Source organism: Chanodichthys erythropterus, chromosome 12, assembly GCF_024489055.1.
Source record: "Chanodichthys erythropterus isolate Z2021 chromosome 12, ASM2448905v1, whole genome shotgun sequence".
Taxonomy (NCBI): Eukaryota; Metazoa; Chordata; class Actinopteri; order Cypriniformes; family Xenocyprididae; genus Chanodichthys; species Chanodichthys erythropterus.
The window spans coordinates 21,056,852-21,078,869 of NC_090232.1; the positions used below are offsets into that span (position 1 = coordinate 21,056,852).

Sequence of the window (22,018 nt, forward strand, 5' to 3'; positions counted from 1 at the left end):
CACAATGACCACCAGGACTGTAGAATAAGACACTGGCTAGAGCTCACGAGAGAAAAACATCAGCAAAACATAATGGCTCCAGGAACAAAGAGGTGTGTGGTGGAAGTTCAGCCTTTAACATACCAAAGAGCCCTTTACATTCACTTAAAAAGTACACTAGTAGCTAAATTCCCTCTCCGCTAAATCCTGGAGAAAAATAAATAAATAAAAAATGTGCCAGAGACAGTGACTGTCTCAAAAACTAGTGAGCTCTCTACATAGAATAGAAAATCCTAGTAGTTGGTAATACTCAATTCTAGATATCAATGGACCATTTTCACTTTTCATGGGTTCTCAGAAGCAAAAGTTGTCGTTAGGTAAACTTCCATAATAGTGAACTAGTAGTGCTGCCCCCTAATAATAGACTAATCGTTAGTCGACTACAAGAGGCTTAGTCGAGCAAAATTTGTATTAGTCGGTTAGTCGGAGAAAAAAAAAAAAAAAAGTCACAGTCTATGAGAGACAGATTTACCGTTAACGATGGGTCCTTGTTCCTTGGTAAGTGCAGTATGTCAGGCAGGAAATCCAAACATTTGCCTATCATCCATCGGCCCCAAATATGGCTTATCTAAAACATGCAAGTAATGGCAACCTGGCCACTTGCTCTAACGTTAACCTACGCAAATGTGCACTATTAATAGGCACATAACCAAGTGTTTGTGCAGAGTGTGTAAGCTGAAGTATTAATGCACTTATTGCATGACATGAAGGCGCTGGTGCGATCACTTGCATTTTCTCCGATAACAGAAAGATAAGAGTAATGCATGATTCAAAAGTGTAAAAAGTCTACTTTTATGTGTGTAAACTCACAATAACAAGAAAATGTTGCTATATAAGCTATATTACACCTATATATATTATGTATTTATTAAACACTCATTATGTTTTAGTATTCTACTCAGTATATAGTCAAGTAATTTAATTAATATAAACATGCGATTAGCCAACTAATCGCTTAAAATGAATGACTTCTAGTCAATTACAAAAATCTTTAGTCAGGGGCAGCCCTAGAAACTAGAACAGAATTTCAGATTTTTTTTATATAATCCTGATTTAAAAAAAATAACATTAAAGTATAAAATCAGAACCCTTGACATTCCCACTAAACAGCATTTTAGGCATCATAGGCACATTATTTGCAGTGCCAAACAAAATTATGTTCTTACGATGCCCAAAAACCCAAGCCAGCAACTCAGTAGGCTGAGAAACAGCTTCTGTATATACATGAGCGAAAAACAGCAAAGCAGTCTGGCTTACAGCAGAATGAACAACAGCTATCCAGACGGAGAGGACAACAGAGGATTGGCAGGTCAGCAAACAAACAGACACGTGCCCGCACGCACATGCCTCTCGTTGGATAAGACGAAGGAAATATTGGCAAACGCCTGCACCATACAAACTCTACCTAGGGTGCGCAGCCAGCCAAACACCATTGCACACACGCACATCTTTCCCAAGGCTTCAGGCAGACAAAAGAGGTAGTGGGTGCGCCCGAGGGCAGTGGAAAGACTCTGGAAAAGCTTAGCAGAGCAGCAGGGTTTATGCTACACTGTTATCTCAGACTCTGCAGAGAGACAGCCTTTGATGTGCTGAGCCACAGACTACAGGCGAAAGGAAACAGGCTGGTTAAGTAAATGTAGGCAGACACAGACGCACACACATACGGCACATACAGGAACACAAAGATGCCAGTTAGCATATATCCCAAGGCCAACTCTCCAGCTAGGCAAACACCAGTTTGATTCATGGTTTAAAAAAAGAGGAAAAAAAAAAAAAAAAAAAAAAAAAACAATCCCACAAATACATTAGAGAGTGGTTTTGCCTATGGCTTCTGGTGGGGGGAAAAGGAAGACCGTCTACAGTATTTGCTGTATTTCAACAATCAAGCATCTGTTGCAACTGTATTCAAGAAGATGAATGGGAAGGATGATTGTTATTGTCTGCATTCAAAGGGTGGCAGACAGATATAATTAAAAAGGTAAAAATAGCTATATTCATATGCCTTATAAGATGTACCATGGTAACCACGTTTTGTGTTTTTTTTTTTTTTTAAAGTAAGATTCACCATTTTGTTTACATGGCTGAATTAACAATTTTTAGCATATTACCCCACTTATTACACGATTACTTCATTATGAAACTGGTAGTGGATGTATTTATTTGCTAAAATTCCACCAAAATAAAAGCTTGATGGTTTAACATTAGAAAATTAAGCAGTATTATAAAAATCACTATTATAATTTTAGTTGTACTAAATTGTTTTATTAAATACTTAATTTTACTTATTAACTTAATTTTCTATTTTAACAGTATACAGTAGTAAAATTATTTCTTGTTTATTTTTTTTTATAATTACAATAAAAGTCATTTTAGTCATATTGAATGGGTCAAAACAGTGAAAATGTGGCCTTTGAAAACTCAAACCGAAAGAGTTTTTTTTTTTAAACCGTTCACTGTCTCACTGAAAGAGGTTTGAATGGGTTTTTGTAAAGTGTAAACCAAAGTGTATACATTTTTCTCTCCAAATCCTTTATCTCAGTTTTGTTTCCAATATCATGCAGCCCTAATAAAATGTTATTTTATATTTAAAGGGTTAGTTCACCCAAAAATGAAAATTCTATCATTACTCACTCACCCTCATGTCGTTCCACACCCATAAGACCTTCATTAATCTCCTGAACACAAATGAAGATATTTTTGATAAAATTCAATAGCTCACTGAGGCCTCCATTGTCAGCAAGTTAATTTCCTTTTTCAATGCCCAGAAAGGTACTAAAAACATTAAGATTGAACTACTGTACTCACATGAACCGTTTTAAATATTATAAAGTGACTTTTAATATAAATACTTTTTGTGCACCAAAAAAACAAGACAAATTATTCAACAATATCTAGTGATGGCCGATTTCAAAACACTGCTTTATGAAGCTTCAAAGCTTTACAAATCTTTTGCTTTGAATTAGTGGTTCAGAGCGTGCATCAAACTGCCAGTGTCACGTTGAGCCATTGAAATTTCAAAACACTGATTACGTAATGAAGCCTCGTTTACTGAAATCATGTGATTTTGGCGCCCCGAACCACTGATTTGAAAAAAATAAATAAATAAAAAATAAATAAAAGATCCATAAAGCTTCATGAAGCAGTCTTTTGAAGTCCATCACTAGATATTGTTAACTCATTTTGTTTTTTGGAGCACAAAAAATTATTCTCGTCGCTTTATAATATTAATGTTGAACCACTGTAGTCACATGAACAGTTTTAAATATGGTTTAGTACCTTTCTGGGCATTGAAAAAGTAAATTAACTTGCTGGCAATGAAGACCTCACTGAGCCATCATATTTTATCAAAAAAAAATCTTAATTTGTGTTCCGAAGATGAACCAAGGACTTGGAACGACATAGTAAATAATGATAATTTTCAATTTTGGGTGAACTAACCCTTTAACAAGACAAATGCTGCAACATGCAAAATAAAATTGATATAGTAATATATTTTTTTATCTGTAAGTCAACCTGGGATTAGTTGACTGGATGAGCAGACCGTTCATATATATAAACATTTGGAGGAGCAGAGAGTACAAAAATTTGACTGCTAAAGGCCATGATTGATAAATCAGAATCACATGGCTAGTGTAGTGACACAGGGTTATAGTATTAACAATAAATAGTAATAAATGTTAACTGCAGGTCTCACTGTCAGTGGATGTCTGTGCTACTTGGACAGCAGACGACTACTATGAAACAAGAACAAATTTGCTGTATTCCCATTTTAAATATTAAATAATTATCAAAATTTTAAAGACAACTCTTTTGCCATGCTAATAAACTACATAAAATTTAAAAGAATTTGAAAAATAAGCCACAAAACGTGAAGACAGAAAGTGAGAGGGAGAATGTGACTGTCTTCCTGTAGAGCTTTGTGGCTCAACTCCCTGTCTCTATAGGATTATCTTCACTAATAGTCCTTAAGTCAGTCTGAGTGAGCCACCAGATGCCCATTACTCTGCATACAGCAACATCTCCTCAGACATATGGACCCAACACATGGAGAGCGCTTTAAAGGGGACTTATTCTACATGTGGCATTCAATTCTTCAACTGAAGTTCACCTTTAAAACCTCTACACTGTATTAAAAAAAAATATATATATATATATATATATATATATATGACCGTTGCAATTTAGTTTTAGAATAACTTCCCTTGATTGATCTTGAGAACTCAAATATTTAAGTTGTCAATTAATACAACTTCACATTTTATAAGAACACTAATAATAGACAAAGCTGGAAATGACTTTATTGCAGTGCACTCTTAAAAGTAAAGGTTCTTTATTGGCATTAATGGTTCCATCTTAAACATCCATGGAATCTTTCCATTGCGCAAAATGTTTTTATAGTGGAAAGATATTTAGATTAAAATGTTCTTCACACCAAGAAAAAAAAAAAAAGGTTCACTGAAAGGTTCTTTGGATAACTTACAATTGCTCTATTGCATCGCTATGAAAAGCCTTCTTTTGGAACCTTTCTTTTTAAGAGTGTGATGTGTAAAATAACCCTTGTTACGATTGGCTAATCTCCATAAGCCAATGTAGCTCATGCTGGTTAACATCAGAGCGGGTCAAGGTGTTAATCATCGCACAGGTATTGTGGCGGGACATGTTAAATGTTCATGGCTGTAAAGCAGTCTTAATGTTTTCTACAGCACCATGACAAAAGAAATCAGATTTGTACCCAAGTTGTAAATTAGAGTTTGCAGTCGGAACTGAACGCAACAGGAAAAGTCTGTGTAACATAAAAAGCATGTTAATAAACATGTAATAAATGGTATGGATCAACAGCACTTTGTTGTAAAATGCTACAAATTAGTTTGTATTTCAAGACATGATTTCTTCAACCATGTACAAGTATACCAGATTTACAAAACTCACATTATACAACAAGCCCTGATCCTTAGGGACAAGCACTTCAACTTCTGTTCCTGATGAAAGAGACTGAAGGACAAGTTTCTCCAGTGCCCTGCATGGTGCAAAGAAAGAGGGGCCTGTGACTACATGTAACAAAAGGTTTCATGGGCCTGTCCTTTCTGTGGAGAGACGCATGCAGTCTGATCTCCAGCACCTGAGAACTCTGATGCACACAGTAAATAATTCAGCGTCAACAGGGTAGAAAGAAGATGTGAATGTGGGCCAGCGAAAAAGCAGACATTCTGTTTCGAAGTCCGAGACCGTGAGCGAGAGAGACAGATGGGCAGAGAAGCACCTCTAGGGGTGCATTTTTAGGAAAAACTGTTTTTGGACAATCTGTTTATTCAAGTAAGTTGGAATCCAAAAGATGTAGTTCCTCCAAAGCAGTGAAAGGTTGTTTCACATGAGCTCTGAGAACTGTGCTAAAGGCAACGGGCTCCTTCAAGACTTCTAAATTATGCAAGATTTGGCACATGTGAGTTTATTACCTAAAAAGCACAACAGGCATTGGCTTCAAGCAGAGTGACATTCTTGGAAACTTCTCAGAATGACAGAAAACATCCAGAGTTTGACATAAAGACCCAAAAGAGTCTACTAAGCAAGTGTGTTGCAGATGGTTGGCTTGATTGAATCGGAATCATCCTGCAGTGCCAGTGGAGGATGCTGGGATGCCACTGACCACGATTCCCCAAAGATCTATTCACACAGCCAGGTGTTACTATGGAAACAGCCCTTCACTGGGGGCCCCCTTCTTCTGAAAGAAGTGTCCTGCATCACAGCAGTCAGTGTGTGAGTGTGTAAAGATTGTGTTGGGCAGGAGATGGGGGTGTAAGACCTTCCTCAGAGAACCAAACGACAGAAATGCTGGCATAAGAGAATTAAGACAGCTACTTCTAAAAGGCCCTTTCATATGACTTGCATCAATGTTCCGCAATGTGTTAAACCCTATAGAACAAAAAGAATCAGCTACAGTGTTACCCGAGCAGCACTCAAAGTTCATAGTTTCAACTGCTTTCAATTTCAATTGCAGACCACTCGAAGCTCAGCCAATGTTTACCAAGTCTCAGCCTCAGACATGAAGTCCACGGACCATTGGCTGAATGTTTGATGTATTAGGCACACAAAATGGGAAACACTTCAGGAGTTTCAAAGTCGTCATCTGATTGGTTGAATTCTACAGGATTTCCGGGAGACGTGCGTGTCGCGTTCTTTAACCATCCCCCGGGAAACAAAGCCATCGTGACAACAAACCCCCTCTTGGAAGCAGAAAGTCGTGTTCACAACTGTGACAATGAGCGCTTATCAGGATCAACAAAACGCTGGATTTTTCAAAAGTATGCAAAGTTTGCGGCGCCATTGTTGAAGTAAACTTGCACAATGTTCTTGAACGTATATTTATTAGATGCACGTCAGACTGTTATTGTACGGACTTTGAATTTTCACACCCCTAAACACGACATGGAACAAAACTAACTGTGATTGGTTGCTTTACATGTCAGTCTAACTATGAGAGACTGATTACCAGACAATACCAAGTTTGTACTGAAATTTTAAAAATGTGACGCTTTGAGCGCTGTTGAGCGAATTCGTAAACACCTCTGATTAGCAGTTGTGTTCACCCACTCATCTGATGTTTGTGATTGCCTACAATGATCAACGCTTCAAAAACATGTTGCAAATAGACAATCACACTCTTCATGGAGCGCTTGCACAGATACACACAGGAGCGCTTGAAAGCAGGCAAAAACGGGTCCGCTGATCTACATCAGCTGATCCACTTGATCAAATAGGACCAATGTGTCAATTCTTAAATCTACTAATTCCTAATTATTTTGTGTAAATGGTGTGTAAAACAAGTTCTCCATTTCAGCAAATCTCATTTATGGTCTTTAAACAGTATTATGCATAAATATTGGCCACCCTGCTTTTTAATTTGTTTATGCCACTAGGAATAGGCATGGAGCACTAGGACCATTTTCACTATATCGTATACACTTTCCACTTTCTTGCTAACTAGTACATCTATAAAAACTGCACTGCAAATGACAATACTTGGAGCCCTTTTTGTATGGAAGTAAAAGAAGCCTTGGACTAAGGCCCTGACGCGAATCATGTAAAAGGGCACTTAAGACGAAGGCAGACTTTTTCCTGAAGTGGATGAGGGGTTCCCATGTGAAGTCCTGATAATTCTATTGTCATCCAAAACTAATGTGAAACTGATAAATCTCGTTGATCATAGTTCATGTGAAGTATTGTGAAAGCATTTGGTCTCATGGAATACAAGGCCAAGCAAAGGAACTAGGTTTTTTTTTTTTTTTTTTTTTTTTTTTTAGTGCTGATGTTCGGGGGAATTGGTGGGGGGCAGGGCAGCTGTTGTGTCCCAGGGTGAAACCACAAAGACACAGAGGACACAAAGAGCTCAAGACAATGCAGAGGGCTACCCTTTCACAATCTCTCACGGGCCATATTGAGAGCTAAAGCAAAAGACCCTGGCAGAGGTAATCCTTTTATATTTTGAGAGAGTGGATACAGCAGCATGCACAGAAAAAGCTTTTCTGTAATGCTCGAACACTTTCCAGGACACAATCCAAAATATTCACAAATCAAAATATACACAAGCAGACACTATCCAGAATCTACATTCAGGCTACTTTAATTCAGTAATGCAGCATCTGAGAAATATAAGTGTCATTGAAGAACAATTATTAAAATCAATGTAATCTATTTCGTAAAATAAAACACTGATACATGCGTTTTCTACAGCTCACTTAAAAAGATAGTTCACCCATGTCATTTCAAGCCTGTATGACCTTTTCTTCTGCAGAACACACACACACAAAAAAAGGTATTTTGAAGTATGTAGAATTGTCATTGTCCATACACTGAAAGTGATTAGGATCTAAAACAACACTGGACCCCACTGACTTGCATTGTATTAAAAATATCTTCTTGTGTGTCCCACAGAAGAAAACAATGCATGTATTGCCTGGAATGACAAGAGGGTAAATGACAATGTTGTTTTTTGGGTTAATTCTCTCTCATGAAAAAAAAAAACATGAAAGTCTGATTTCTTGTTCTAGCTGTCAGTAGTGGGAAAACTCCAGTTAAAATTTCTCACTTCCGATCTCAAAGAGTTCCATTAATATACATCCATTAATTCCACCATATAATGATTTCATTTTGTTGAGGCCATGTTATGTTTCAGGCTTGAATGTGTCATGTCTTAATAAAGAACTTGAGATTCCCAGGTGCACTTGACCAAATCATCAGCTGCAACACCAATTAAACACACCTGGACCAGCTAATCAAGGTCTACAGGATCACTAGTGCCGTGTTTGAAACATTTGGTTGTTTACATGGAGACGATTAACTCCATTAATCGTTTTCAAAAACTTTCACTTTGAAACCACTTTTCAAAAGTTTGCATTTCCAGGCCCCCAAAATGCTGATGTCATAAATTTAAGGCCAAAACGCTTAAAACGTTTTCCATTTTGAGTTGGTGTTGTGGAACGAGCTTGTCCACATCTTGGTCGGACTCCGTGGTAATTATTTGACACTTAGCCAACTATGTCAACGAAACAAAACAATCCATTTGAATTGTGTCATGGAAACTAACATGCATAAACCTTAATTTAACAATTAAATAATTTTTTTAAAGGTGCCCTAGATTGTTTTTTTACAAGATGTAATATAAGTCCTGGGTGTCCCCTGAATGTGTCTGAAGTTTCAGCTCAAAATACCCCATAGATTTATTTAAATAAATTTTTTTAACAGCCTATTTTGGGGCATCATTAACTATGCACTGATTTTTTCAGCACGGCCCCTTTAAGAGATGCGTTCCCTCTGCCACACGAGCTCTCGACTATACATTGAATAAACAAAGTTTACACAGCTAATATAACCCTCAAATGGATCTTTACAAGATGTTCGTCATGCATGCTGTATGCATGCTTCGAATTATGTGAGTAAAGTATTTATTTAGATGGTTATGTTTGATTCTGTATGAGTTTGAGGCTATGCTCTGTGGCTAACGTCTAATTCTACACTGTTGGAGAGATTTATAAAGAATGAAGTTGTGTTTATGAATTATACAGACTGCACGTGTTTAAAAATGAAAATAGCAACGACTCTCTTGTCTCCGTGAATACAGTAAGAAACGATGATAACTTTAACCACATTTAACAGTATTAGCAACATGCTAATGAAACATTTAGAAAGACAATTTACAAATATCGCTAAAAATATCATGATATCATGGATCATGTCAGTTATTATTGCTCCATCTGCAATTTTTCGCTGTTGTTCTTGCTTGCTTACCTTGTCTGTGCACAGATCCAGACGTTAATACTGCCTTTCCTTGTCTAATGCGTCGAATGGGCTGGCATTATGCAAATATTGGGGTCATACATATTAATGATCCCGACTGTTACGTAACAGTCGGTGTTATGTTGAGATCCGAGTGTTTTCCGGAAGTCTTTTAAACAAATGAGATTTACATAAGGAGGAAACAATGGAGTTTGAAACTCACTGTATGTCATTTCCATGTACTGAACTCTTGTTATTCAACTATGTCGAGGTAAATTCAAATTCTGATTCTAGGGCACCTTTAAAATAGTTAGTTCCTATCCTTGATTCTGATTGGTCAATAGCTGTGTTTTATTCATGATAAAACACAGCTATGACCACTTCACCCAACGGTTCTGTGTATCACTACACAACACCCTCAGCAACATAAACTGTTTGTTCTCAATTTATATTGTTCATTGAAACTTACTGTATTATGAAGAAGAGTATTGTATGAAAGACATCGATTAAACGAGTTTATTACCTGCATTCAGATTTAGCTTTTTCCTTCAGGTCAGTTCTATGTTCATAATAAAAAATATGTTTAAATGTCCGCTGCAACTTGTCTTTTTAACGGTTAAGGGGTTTTCCCGTGACTGTTCACTACATTTCAGTCTTTTCAATTTAAAAGTCTTCGTTACTGAGTGACTCACTCATAAAGACAGTCTTTGCCACCATCTAATGGCGTAATAATTTAACTTCTGTTACTGTTCACGGTCAGGGACTTTTTTTCCCAACAGAAGGAAGAATTCATTCTTACAGGGCATTATTGGCACGCTCTAGCCATTGAGCGTACATCGATTGTACACTTGTTATTGCGGTGCATTGTGGGATTAAAAGACTGCACTTGATAATGTCCACTATGGTTTAAGACACCACTACAAATGGCTGTCCCCTAAAATAGTGCCCTAATTAACGTTATGGGTGTGATTCCGGCCTAGAAACTTTCAGACGTGTCTGAGGAGGTCAGAGCAAAACTCTGCAGAAAAGTGGCCCCCAGGAGCACGATTGAACACCCCTGATTTAGCTGTAGCACTTGAAAACCAAGGAGAAATATTCGTTTTTCAGACCACATGGAAAGCAAGAAGTAAATGCGTGATGCAGCTGGCTGGCTACCAGAATGCTTAAGCAGGTAGTGCTGGTGAAGAAGGATATCACTACACCACTTAATGGATGTAGTGGTACATGTAATGTTCTCCTCCCAGCTTCCTATGATCTCTTAAACCCCTTCATGCAAATCAGAGCCAAGGGCTGGATGGCAAAGCTCTGAATTATTGACATTGCCCTTGCTTAGAGTGTCCAGAAAAGCTCTGCACATACAATCTCTAAGGGCCAGGGTGAAGCTGTTACAATGAAATTGGGCCAAATGGAAGGATGAAATTGAGGGAGGTAGAAACATTCTAAACTTTGAAGCTGAAGTGTATAATTTGAGATGTTAAAATGATTTCTCCTATCCCAGCCTAACATGCAGCAATAACTATAAGTAAGCCATGGGCAGGTTGATTTCCTCGTAAAATGGAAATTCACAAGTTCATGTTTGACATCAACAAACATAAGCATGTGACAAGCTCACAAGCTTAACAACATGCTGACATTTATGTCAAACGTGAACTTAAAGGTGCTCTAAGCAATCCTGGGCGGAGTAACTTCCTGTTGACGTTCGAAGTGTTGTCAAAAAAAACAGAGGCTAGCTAGACCCTCCTCCTCCTCCTCCCCCTCCCCCGGTTTATAGTTTAAAAAGGTTAAAAAAAATTTGCTTTTTTTTTTTTTTTTTTTTTTTTTTTACATCTTATCGATTTGTTTCAGAAGACATTGATTCATCAACTGTGGTCATACAGATAACTAAGGGCTCCAATCAGGATTTTTGGGGCCGATCACCGAACACTGAAAGCAGTATTGGCTGATACAGATCACCAAAATAAAGACTTCATGATAACTAGAAGGCTTCAAATAGACCCATGGGGGTTATTTAGCTATTCTTAACATGTACATTAAGTATTAAAATGAAAAGATGAGAAAGTATCAATTTGACAGCTCATTTATTGGCAAACAACATACTCCATTCTCTCTCCTAGAGGTAATTAGAAACAACTGGAGCTTAAAAAAAAAAAAGCTTTCCTGTGAAATAAATAAATAAATAAAAACAGGAAGTAGGCTAATCAAATGTAAAACAACACTGCATAGTCTGCACTGTATAAATTAAATAGATTAATCCTACTAAATTTACTAAAGAGCAGAGAGTGGTTTTCTCTTGGTCTTTTGTTGTTTGATAAACATTAAATGGATATTTCACCCAAAAATGAAAATTCTTTCATTTTCTCACCATCAAGTTGTTCAAATCCTGAATAAATTTCTTTCTTCTGCTGAACACAAAAGATGATATTTTGAAGAATGCCAGTAACCAAACAGTTGATGGGCCCCATTGACTACCATAATATTTATTTTCCCATACTATGGAAGTCAGTGGGGCACATCAACTATTTGGTTACAGACATTCTTCAAAATATCATCTTTTGTGTTGAGCAGAAGAAATAAATTCATATAGGTTTGGAAAAAAATGTGAGTTTTAGACGATTTGGATATTAGGTTTAGACTTTTAGGGTTATGAAAGTGCACTTCGATTTTTGCCTTAAGGTCAGTTTGGCCTGTTATAGAGCAAATAAACAACAAATATTTTGCAAAAAAAAAAAAGTTTCCTTAAAAAAGCAACCGGTATCAGAATTGACCAATTTGCTTGTTAAAAAATAAATAAAATCATAAATAAATTCATAAATGGTGCATCCCTAAAATAGAACATAATGTCATTAACCCAATTCAATTTGAAACTACACACTTTAGTTTTAAATGCTTAAGAGATCTAATAAAGAAAGAGTGGTGAAATGTGGGATAAGACCAGGTGTGAGGATTACATCGACATTCACAGATTACCTGTGACAAGACAAGCTCGTCCTGGATGAAATTTTCAGAGGAGATCGCTACAGAACAAGACAAATCCGAATTCCTAATTTCTACACAGCCATCAACTATAAGATGTTTTGTGAGGCTCCTGGACAGCTTAAGTCATCTGTGGGGTTTGAACAGAGGATGGAATCAGTCAAGTGACATTAGTTACATGATCGGCCTGCTGTGACACACCTGCACAGGAAAAGAGAAATGAACTAAACACAGTGAAAGCGAAGAAACACCCTCCACCCTTTCATCACCAAGCAGGGTTTAAAACAACTTCACACAGCAGATAAGTGATAGTGTCGATGCTCAAAAGAGTTTTGGCACAGCAACAGGTAGAATAAGGGAGATAATAAGGGAGTCTGCTTTCTTAATAGCACACAAGTTCTGTCTCAACAAATGAAGCCTAATTTTCTTGAAAACAGAGCAGCAAATCTAGAGACATACAACTAATAATGACTGAGATGGCATAAATTTCTCAGTCTGCAAAGACCCAATGGAAACACTGAAGGAAAATATTGAGAAAGTAAAGAGCTCATTACAGCAAAGCAAATAAACACTCCATAATTCATCAGAAGTGGGACAGGGAGGCTGTGTGTTCACAAGTGTGATTCACAGAACAACACAGGAATTCACCACCCATACAGCAAGGGCATACACCCAAGATATTAAAAAAAAAAAGAAAAAAAAAAAAAAAGATAGAGCAAAAATAATCTCTCCAAATGTCACCGAAGCAATTGAAAAGACGTCTGTGGACAAATTAAGCCTTAGTTTACAATGTTTTGTTTTGATTTTCTACCAAACTTTGTTTTGGCTACAGTTATAGGAACATAAGAGTCAGGAAGAAAAATGATCAGTCATACACAGTTTTATTATACTAACATCAATATTTCTCTCTGCGAATATTTCACAATGCTTTAGACAACAAAAAGACCAGTGTTTGACAAGGCAAGTGTTTGTGTGCAGAGCTCTCAAAAACTCCAACCTAGACAGGCCAGGGTGGTCAACTAGTCATCCGAGAACCGACTAGCCAATTATATAACCGACCAGTCAGCTCATCACCTTAATGGCCAAATGGGAGGGGGGAAAGTAAGTTCGACTGTCCAGAAGTGGGAGAGCTAAAGGTATTAGCCTAAGCTAAACATCCAGTCGCTACACGCTAGCCAGCTAAACAACAAAGAAACAACCAAAAATAAAAGCAGCTGTGTTTTTACTCAGGTACAGTTATGCTTCTCTCAGAAAGGTTGCGTACAAATTCATCGCCTTCAACAATACATTAAGACAAGAAAATATGACGAGGCTCATCTCGCCCTTGTATTCACCAGTACAATAGTGGGTAGGTCTCATTTGTTAACATTAGTGCATTAGATAACGAACTAACTACGAGCAATGTATTTTTACAGCGTTTATTACTCCTTAAAAATACAGTTGTTCATGTTAGTTTATTCAATTATGTTAACAAATACTTAAGTTCTACATTTTCTAATACATAAATCAAAAGTTAACATTAAGAATAATAAATGATGTAAAAGTACTGTTCATTGTTAGTTTGTTTTAACAAATGTAGTTAACTAATGTTAAAGGGTTAGTTCACCCAAAAATGAAAATTCTGTCATTTATTACTTACCCTCATGGTGTTCCACACCCGTAACACCTTCGGAACACAAATTAAGATATTTTAGTTGAAATCCGATGGCTCCATGAGGCCTCCATAGGGAGCAATGACACTTCCTTTCTCAAGATTCATAAAGGTACTAAAAACATATTTTAATCGGTTCATGCGAGTACAGTGGTTCAATATTAATATTATAAAGCGACGAGAATATTTTTGGAGCCAATTTCAAAACACTGCTTCAGGAAGATTCGGAGCACAAATGAATCAATGTATCGAATCTGCTGTTCGGAGCGTCAAAGTCACGTGATTTCAGCCATTGGCAGTTTGACAGGCAATCTGAATCATGATTCGATACACTGATTCATTTGTGCTCCGAATCTTTATGAAGCAGTGTTTTGAAATCGGCCATCACTAAATAAGTCGTTATTTTTGGCACACCAAAAATATTCTCATTGCTTTATAATATTAATATTGAGCCACTGTACTCACATGAACTGATTTAAATGTTTTTAGTACCTTTATGGATCTTGAGAGAGGAAGTGTCATTGCTCCCTATGCAGGCCTCACGGAGCCATCGGATTTCAACTAAAATATATTAATTTGTGTTCCGAAGACTAACGAAAGTCTTACGGGTGTGCAACGGCATGAGGGTGAGTAATAAATGACAGAATTTCCACTTTTGGGTGAACTAACCCTTTAAATGAAACCTTATTGTAAAAAGTGTTACCTATATTTCCTGTACAAAAGGGAGGCCTGGCAGAAAAAAAAAACTGGGAATTTTTCAGATTTATGGGGAAAATAACAAATGTGGATAGATTTTTACCACAATAGGGTGGTTGTATACACACACTGCAGACACAATTATGTTCAAATAGTGTATTTTGAATAATAGGTCCCCTATAAGGCATTTTCATCTCTATTGGACTAATTTAATGGTCATATGAGAGGATGTCACAGAGGATCTGTTTTAACTTCAATCATGAGTGTTTGAGAATTGATTTTACCAAACTCAGTACAAGATTTGACTGTAATAGCCATCCAACATGTACATCTCTGTAGAATTCACTCCTGAAAGAATCATCATCCTCTGTGTCAGATTCCTGTGAGAGCACATGAAAAAGCAGCAGCACTCCCTGGCAACTCGCACCTCCATTAAAGCAGAAGACATGACAGTCACATGACCATGACCTTTTCTATACCCCAGCACAACAAGTGAAAAGACCATATCAAAAACTCATATGGTATGGAGTGCACAAAGATTAAAGGGATAGTTACCCCAAAAATTAAAATTCTGTCAACATTTGCTCACCCTCATGTCGTTCCAAACCTGTATCACTATTTCTTCATTGGAACACAAAAGGCAATATTTTAAGAAATGTTGCAGCATTTTTTGTCCACACAATGGAAGGTTACAAAAATTCTTCAATATATCATCAGTTGTGTTCCACAGAAGAAAAAAAAAAAATTAACTGCAATGTTAAAATGGTTTGAAACAGCCTGAGGGGGAGTAAACGACAATTTTCATTTTGGGGTGAACCATCCCTTTAAGACTATGAGCAAACTAAATCAGTGCTGTGGGGCAAGATGTAATAATAACAGCAGAATTTGCAACCATGGTGCATCATGAAGCTCAACCAAAAAAAAAAAAAAAAAGCCACATTGTTCAACAAGACCAATTAAGTCGGAGTCTGACTAGATACTATGCACCTGGACTTTTTCACACCTCTTTACATGTTTCTCTTCATGAGTCCACAGAGAGTATCTTGGGATATGTGAATAAAAATTAATGAGAGATCTGCAACCTTTTTTTTTCTTCCCAACACTTTCCAATAAAGTAACATTTGATAATTATTAATATTAATTAAACAATGAAAAATGCCTCTATGTTAATGTTAATTTCAGTATCTAATGCATTATTCAAATTAAAATACTTTTTGGTAACACTTTACAATAAAGGTCTTATTTGTTGTCATCATTTAATGCATTAACTGTGAACTAACAGTGAGCAACATCTTACAGCATTTATTAAAGGTGCCCTAGATTCAAAAATTGAATTTACCTCAGCATAGTTGAATAACAAGAGTTCAGTACATAGAAATGACATACAGTGAGTCTCAAACTCCATTGTTTCCTCCTTGTATAAATCTCATTTGTTTAAAAGATCTCCAAAGAACAGGCGAATCTCAACATAACACCGACTGTTACATAACAGTCGGGATCATTAATATGTACTCCCCCAATATTTGCATATGCCAGCTCATGTTCAAAGCATTACACAAGGGCAGGCAGTATTAACGTCTGGATCTGTGCAGAGCTGAATCAACAGACTAGGTAAGCAAGCAAGGACAATAGCGAAAAATGGCAGATGGAGCAATAATAACTGACATGATCCATGATATCATGATACATTTAGTGATATTTGTAAATTGTCTTTCTAAATGTTTCGTTAGCATGTTGCTAATGTACTGTTAAATGTGGTTAAAGTTACCATCGTTTCTTACTGTATTCACGGAGATGAGAGCAGTCGCTATTTTCATTTTTAAACACTTGCAGTCTGTATAATTAATAAACATCTTCATTCTTTATGAACCTCTCCAATAGTGTGTAATGTTAGCTTTAGCCACGGAGCACTATGAAACTCATTCAGAATCAAATGTAAACATCCAAATAAATACTATACTTACGCGATTAGACATGTTGCATGACGAACACTTTGTAAAGATCCATTTTGAGGGTTATATTAGCTGTGTGAACTTTTTTTTATGTTGTTTAAGGCAAGCGCAAGCTCTTGGGGCATGGAGCACGAGAATTAAAGGAGCCGCACACCCTGAATCGGCGCATTTATAATGATGCCCCAAAATAGGCAGTTAAAAAAAATTAATTAAAAAAAAAAAAAAACTATGGGGTATTTTGATCTGAAACTTCACAGACACATTCAGGGGACACCTTAGACTTATATTACATCTTTTAAAAACATGTTCTTCGGCACCTTTAAACTTTGCTAAAATTAAAATGCTAATGCTGATAAATTAAAAATGCTAATATTCATGTTAGCTCACAGTGCATTAGGTAACTTAACAGACGACAGAATAGATTAACAGAATATTTTGATCTTAAAAATGTATTTCAATATTAAAAATGTTGAGATTAACAAGCAAAAATACTGTAAAGTGTTACCAACTTTTAGTATCTAAGTTTTGTATGTATGTTAACATTTGATGCACCAGAGATAAACTAAAAATAATTGGATTTTATTAACTTAAATTAATAAAGTAATGAATACCGTAATAAATGTATTGTTCATTGATCGTTAATGAATTAATATAAAATAATGGAACCTTATTGTGCTGTAAAGTGTTTCAGATTTTTGGTTATGGTAAATGCAAAACAAAAACAAAAAAAAGTGTTGACAAACATGTAAAGGCCAGTTCACATAAAGAACTATAACTATAAAAGTTGCAATAATTACTCAAATCCTGTGAGAATAGTAAAGTATACGGCGCAATAACAAAAGCAACACGGCGGAACAATTTTGTTGGAATCACTTTCAAAATGTTTTTTTTCTCTAGTTGATGAAAAATAAAAACATTGACAGCCATTCAAAATCCACAGACTGTAAAGAGCTTGAAAATTTAAAGCAAAGTATAACACACGCACACTTTATTCATTATCATCATCCGTTGGTGAGGAAGCTAATAGTTAATGTTACAGACAGTTACCTCTATACTTATTCTTGGTGGGCTGACATACTGCACTTTTATTTGTAGATGAAAAATATGTACAAATGTGTAACAAACAAATGAAGAAAAGGTGTTCCAAATCAGCAGAAATAAGCAAAGCTATCGGAGTGTTCTGTGCTTCGGTCTTGTAGTATGCGCTTGCCTTTAGCCAAAATTCACGGCTAAGTGAATTAATAGAGCTGATTTATCAGCAGATATACAAGATTTCTCAGCATTGGAAGACTTGGGTAAGCCCTTTACATATATTTGACTTATTCTCAAATTCATGAACGTATAGCAGACCTTTCAACAGCATCCATCATCTTCCATCACAGGAGAAGCAGAATGCAAGTAAACTTCAAGAAAACTCACTGGTAGTGAACACCCGGAGGAGTCCAGAGAATACAAAGGGAGTCTGCAGTGAAAGGCTGCTGATTGCGGCAACCCTTTTAACCAACCAAGACTATCTTTAAATCAAAACCACACAGCAGACCTGGCTCTTATTTTAGCTGAGTGCCATTAAGAAGTGGCTGGCCTGAAAAAAGAATATTCTGTTCAAAGAGCCACTCATCAGATGACCCGGTTCCTTTCTCTCATCTCCCAGTCTGGTCATGCCTTCTTGTATGCTCTCTTTGTGTCATGTCAAAACATTAAGGGCATTCAGCAGTTCACAAAGATCCATAAGGGAGATGCAAAAGACTAAACCTTGTCTGCTTTCTTAGTGTAAAGGCCACAGTGTGAAAGAAGTCAAAATATGAGCATAGACAGATAGCGCTTCACCCTATAGTGCAGGAGGGGGATTCTGGCATTTCTCACGTGGAAATGGACATTGTGGAAAGGGTGTGAGGACGAAAGCTTGCACATTATCCTCTGTATTTCCTGCTTTTTTTTTTCTTTCCCTTCCTTCTAATTTTATGAAACCCTTTCCTCTGTATCCCAGAGTGACCTACAAAATTCATAAACTCAAAAACCAAATCTAGCAAAACCAAAGAGTCTGTGCATCACCGTCCTGAAGTTTTTACTTTACAACAGGTGACAACAACAACTACTCAAAACAAGAGGCACATTGCTTAGAGACAGTTTTTAAACTTGCAAACTGACCTCTGTCTGTTCTCGAGAAACCTCCCTCTCTCCTTCTCCCAAGCAAAACTTTATTTGACAACAGATATTACATAAACACATGGAGCAATAGATGGCATTACAAACCCTGTAAAACAAGTTACATAATATTACAGATGATGCTGAAACTTTCAAACGCAAGACCCTGAACTTAAATAAGAGCCCCAATCTCCAAGCTTATAAAGCATTATAAAGTAAAAGTATTTGCTTATTTGTGCATAAGTTTGTATAGGCATGTGTTCATATGCTACAGTTGTTTTCATTTGTTCAATCGCCAGCTTGCAGAAATGGTTGAAAAGTTCTGCTATTATTATTGTTTTGCGTACGTTGTATTTGAAATAAACTTCATGAGGAGTTTAAGAGAAAAAAAAAACGATCCTTTGACAAACTTGCATCGGTTGTAGTCGGTGCTAACATGTGCTTGTCTCGCGCCGTGCACGCGTTGCACATAAATCTGTACAAATTAATAATTTCACACTTACAGCGTGCCAACCCGGTTAATATTTCCCGAAAATGGCTATTAAAAAGGCGAAAACTCTAAACGGATATTGGCGGGTACTTCACGTGGATTTAAAGCCCTAATGGGAGGCGGCGGTGGCAAAGGCTGAGCGCCGATTGTTAGCTAGCTAAGCTAACGTGCTAGGTTAACCGCTATTAGATGTTCCAGCTGCCTTTGATGACACGAGCACAAAATAGAGCACTGTATATTATAAATGTCATTATTGTATGACAATCGGATGAACATATTTATAAACCAGCTTGTCTTTCAATAGTCCAGGTGTAGGTGTGCTAATAGTGTTAGCTTAAGCTTAACCTCCTGTCGCTAACCGGCTAAACAACAACGAAACAAGAGAAAAATAGAATAAATACTACTAATACGTATGAGTTTAGTGATCTGAAACACCAACCGATTTCGGATATATATAAACACTCCGTATAAACTGTGTAGTAAATCATCCAATGCATTCAGAGGGCAACAACAGCGTTTTTATCAGCTGTGAAGTTACATTTTCCTCAAACAAGAGAAAAAGGATTCATTTATAAATTCTGAAGTGCGTGTCAACTCAGCGAGTACAATAAAAAACAAACAAGCAAAACAGAGGAAGAGCAAAAAGGCAGTTGCTCAAGCTTTTCTGCATTAGGTTTGTTTTATGCAGCTACAAAACACTACAAAACACTGTATTTAATGTGTCCTGTATATTGGGTTAAAATAGTTTACCTACAATAACAACAGTTTCGGAAGTGCGCATGATAATGATTTGTATTATGATATCAGTGAAACAATGCCGTTTTAAATACCATGCAACCTGCTTCAACAAATGGGCACTCTGAACATAAGCATATGATAAGCAGCGGTACATATATTTAGTATAAACACGAGAAAAGGCCACGCGATCAGCTTCATATGTCCAATAACTGCATGATGTTGTGTACTGAAGCTGATCACATGGCCCATTACTCCTACAATATCAGCCTTGCATGATCAAGTTTGCGTTTCTGCAAAACACGGTGTTTAAACAAGATGTTTTATTAGACAAATGCATGTATTTACCCTGGAAACTGATGGAAAGACGCACAAAAAAGCTCCTTTGTACAGAAGGACAGTTAGTTCCCCCAGATATCCTATCCAGAGTCCAGTTACGGTCACCGGTCTCTCCTCTTCTCCTCTCCGGTTTGCCCGAAAGAAAGATAAAACGATCCTCTGAAAACGAGTTGAAGTTTTACAAGCACAAACCAAACATTTTCATCCGATGAAATAAAGTAGGAGCGTTACGCGCACCCTTCCAATCCATGAACCAGGGAGAGCTTTCATTAATTATTTATCTTCTGTAAAAACTAAAGTCCCCCTGGAATAATATGTGGCTGATCTAAAGAACGCTAGGGATACAGGCACACGACTCCGACGCTTCTCCGTTAAAGCGCGATCGCCTTTATCCAACTGATTCCTGTACGACTCCCTGTCCACCGATGATGGCGTCACCGTGTCGTCCAGGAACGTCACCATCGCTCGCGTTCCGTGTCTCTTAAATAAGACGTCATTACGTTGCCCATGCATGCGGAGTGCGGACTGTTATGGGCCGAAAAACATTTTAGATTACAACGCTTTCACTTTAAAACACGGCTTTACGTGTTATAAAAGCAATACCTTCTGGTAAAAAAAAAAATAATATGAGATGTTACCTTACTTATTCAAAAGTTACTGTAGTTCTTCCCTTTTTTTTGTTTGTTAATGATGTTGAATTCAAGAATAAACTCTGCACTGACGAATAAGTTTTGTAATCAAAACTTGCTACACTTAGGCTAATATATTTTATGGAAGTACTGTTAAATATTTTAGAACAGCCAATTTAAGATTTAATTTTGAAAACGTGCCTTGTCGTTTCTGTAGGCCTATTTTCTCTTCTAAAGATAAAGAACATATATTTCTCTTGTGCAACATGTTTCAATGAAACCTTTTGAACTTCTTGTTTCATGTCAAGTTCTTATTGATAATAGACTTTTGCTTTTTTGTTGTTGTTGATAGATAGATAGATAGATAGATAGATAGATAGATGATAGATAGATAGATAGATAGATAGATAGATAGATAGATAGATAGATAGATAGATAGATAGATAGATAGATAGATAGATAGATAGATAGATAGATAGATAGATAGATAGATAGATAGATGCTGCAGTGGTCAAGCTCAAAGGAATTTCAGCAGAAAATATAGTATTTCATTTATTTATTTTTTTTTACCCTTCACTGCAGTTTTTATTTTTATTTTTTAACATCATCCTTTTATTCTTTAGCACTTTTATTATTTTTTAAAAAGTTCATTTATGTTGTTTCTATTATGCATTTTGTGTTGTTTTGCACATTTTTCAGATTCAAATCGGTCAGATAAAATACTTCACATAGCTCAACAGTAAAAAAAAAAAAAAGAAAGAAAGAAAGCCTAATAGTGTAAACTGAACGCAGATAAGCTGCTAAAAGCTCTACAATCTAAAAGTACAATAAATATAATTTAAACTGTTTTTAGATAACTAACAGAGCAATAATATGTGATCATTAATGCATAAGCACAGGTCAACACATTCAAAACCTAAATGTATCTGCACGCATTACCCTGATCAACAGGGTTTTAAAGCCAAACAGATCAGACAAGACTGGAGGAGGAACAATCTAATGAGTTCCATCTGGTGTTGTTTTCCACCACTGTTATACTGAAGTGCAACTGTTCTGCTGGACCACATGACAGCAGGACTGCTCTTGCCTATAGTAAAAG

The 22,018-nt window shown here is 36.6% G+C and overlaps 1 protein-coding gene across 1 annotated transcript in view; it reads right to left on the reverse strand.

Annotated features, from left to right (window-relative positions):
• Positions 1 to 20,696, reverse strand: part of fbxw7 (F-box and WD repeat domain containing 7) — a 174,551-nt gene extending 153,855 nt beyond the window's left edge. Inside the window, exon 1 of the mRNA XM_067402884.1 lies at positions 20,300 to 20,696. The gene's annotated coding sequence lies outside the window, so the exon portion shown is untranslated. The remainder of the gene's footprint in view (positions 1 to 20,299) is intronic.
• Between the last annotated feature and the right edge of the window lie 1,322 nt (positions 20,697 to 22,018).